The sequence below is a fragment of the Nanorana parkeri genome, unplaced genomic scaffold, assembly GCF_000935625.1.
Source record: "Nanorana parkeri isolate BGI_ZX_2015 unplaced genomic scaffold, ASM93562v1 scaffold2026, whole genome shotgun sequence".
Classification (NCBI taxonomy): Eukaryota; Metazoa; Chordata; class Amphibia; order Anura; family Dicroglossidae; genus Nanorana; species Nanorana parkeri.
This window is the reverse complement of record NW_017308294.1, coordinates 94,565-97,477: the sequence shown is the minus strand read 5'-3', so window position 1 is coordinate 97,477 and position 2,913 is coordinate 94,565.

The following is a 2,913-nucleotide window of genomic DNA, read 5'->3' as shown; positions in this document are numbered from 1 at the left end:
CGACGACCACCCCAGGATCCTTGCAGCATCTCTGCCCTCAATCTGGAAGGTTCATCGCCGGCGCCGAACGGGTTAACGCGGCTCTGAAAGGGAAAAACAAGGCCGAGAAAACAAGGTGCCCATTTCCTATTCCGCCGACACAAAAGGCTTTTTGTTATCAGTGAAAGGGGAATGTTTTAAGGGCAGCAATTTAATTTTTAACTGGCACACAAATAACCTCGTCCTACTCGTTATCTGGCGGGGGTCTCGCTGCCTTCCAGCCAATGGAACGGACGCCTGCGAGTTCTGGTGGCGGTGGAGGAATTAATGCCCCCCTCCTTTCATATCCGCCCCCCCACCTTTCCCAATCTCAGGTGGCGGGGAGGAGGGGTGGTCCGCCGGGCCCGTCTCAACCGTATTATTACTGGTGATGCTAAAATGGATCCGCTGTCACCGTAAGTCAAACGGCACAATCGCAGAATGCATCTGCAATCCATAAAAACGCCGCCCTGCGCCCCGCGTCTCCCCGCTAATGTGGCTGCTGCCCTGGCAATGTCATTAAAGCCTGCGGCCGGGGCAGCCGAGGGAGAGGACGATGCGCCCGGGGGGGGACAATGCGCGCCGAGAGAAAGAGCTGCCTGTTTGTGAAAGGGTTTATTACAGTGAAGACGATCGTTACCACCTTTAAAGAGGACACAGATCAAATCCCCCCCTCCCCCCTTCTCCTTCCAGATTAAACATCAAATTGCCGGTTCCAGAGATATGGCCGGGACCCTGACAGCCCCCCGGGGGGCCCGGGGCAAGGGTGATGGAGGGACGCGCATGCAGAATGTGTCTCTTTTATCCTTCGCTGCCCGGGAAGACAAATACAAGAGCCTCCATCTTGTCCACATACGCGTTCTATATTTGTCAGAACGGATGACCGTCAACGCCTAATGCTTCTGTACAATACGGGAGAGCGCCGCGCGTGCCGTACAGGTGACTCCGCCTCTAGGGGGGGCGGAAACCCGAAACCGATAAACAATTGTCTTTTTTTTTTTTTAATAAGCAAAAAATCTTTTTTTCCTCCTGGGTTGCATCTCGGTGCTGCTCGTCTCCTGCGGCCTCTTTGCAGCCACTTCCTGTCCACATGCACCCCAGTGATGGCTGCGCTGCGTTTCCTTCTTTGTTTATATATAAAGACGTTTGTTTCGGGGTCTTTGTGTTTTTTATCCCGTTTTTTGTATATTTGGTAATTTGTCACTTTCCACTTTCTATTTAACTTTCTCTTAAGCAGTAAGTGACCCCGGTGGCGTCACATGCGTGGATGCGAGCGGGTCTGGCAGCGGCGAGCGTGAGGTGGGGAGGAGGTGCGGCGCACAGTGTGTGGAGCTGTGAACAGGGCCAACTGATCGGAAGCCGATTAATCGATTATTGAAAAAGTTGACAACTTTTTCAATAATCGATTATAATCGATTATGTCGATTAGTTGTTGCAGCCCTAGTCAGGAGAGAGGAGGGGACCCGGCGGCATACCTCATCCCGCCGGGTGAACGTCCCCTCCTCTCTCTGCCGGCGTCCATCACCAAGATGGCAGCTGGCAGGCATCAATCAGATGGTTGCGCATGCGCGATGACGTCATTGCGCATGCGTGAGGTGACACCCGGCCTCGGGACGCCCCAGATAAAAGGGGGCGGAGCAGAGATCCATTGGCCCATTTCACTCGCCAGACCCCACCATGGTTGCACCTCCCCCCCATTAGCTCCAATGCAGTTTGCCAAAATGGGGAATTTTCACCACCTGGCCGGGGGGCAGTACATAGCGTCCTGAAAACATCACAGCGCCCTGCCACTGTACCCCTCTCAAGAGGCCTCGGCTCTGATGCAAGCAGTGGGCGGGATCTTGGGGGGAGTTATGCAAATATCAAAATGTCTTGATGGGTGAGTGTCAGCCTGGAGGAGTGGGCGTTTCTAGGCAGGCTGTATTTGCATAGGTAACGCCCACATGTGATGCTGAGCCTCCGTGATTGACAGAACTGCAATCCAATGAATGAAAGGGGCGGGGTCAGGCTGGGGGGGGAAAGGGCTGGACAATGCTGGGCATCCTCCAGCCAGGAAATGAGACGGGCTCTATCTGACTTGCTGCAGCTTCTGATGCACGTTGTGAGAAGCTCTGATGGGTTATTGAGTGGGCCAGATCATGGACCCCAGGCCCGGCTCCCCAATGGGGCCCCTCTGAGAGCTCCACACTGCAGCTCTGATCTCAGTGTGCCTCAAACCCTGCCCCCCTCCTCCCCCCCCCACTGACGCAACCACTTGACCATCCCCAGAGAACAGACATTCCGCTCACGGGGGGGGGAAACGTTAGATCTGTCCGGCTTTAGCCCTGCGGCCATTGTGGGAGAGGATGCGTCACAGAGCTTTTCTCAATACCCGGCGAGCGGTGATTGCGGCCGTATGTAAACGCATTCTATAAACATGTTTGTAAGGGGGGAGGGGGGGAACATTTGGGATTATTTTTGCTCATAAAGGGTGACGAGAAATAAAAGAAGAGGCCGCCGATGGCTGCAAATAATTTCATGTTAACCCTCCCGGGCCCTAAAAATTTCACGGGGGCCCTAGACTCAGCGCCTATAGGGAAACGCAGCCCTGGGGCAATGTGTGGTTACCCCTAACAGCCAATCAGAAATCAGCGCCGGGCCTCACTTTCCCCAGCATGGCAGCGCCTTGTTATCCCGGCCGGCACACATGCATCCGCTGCAGTTCTGAGCTGCCGTTTCCACGTTGCACACGGCGCCTGTGCGCGCCGCTCGCTCGCTCCTCTCCGTCTTCCATTATCACATTCTGCAGGAGAGTCTCAATCCTCCGGAGAGCGGCTCCCGATAATTATCTTAATTGACTTTAATATTTCCCTTTGTAGTGTTTTTTATTTATTTTTCTAATTATCTGCCATTTTC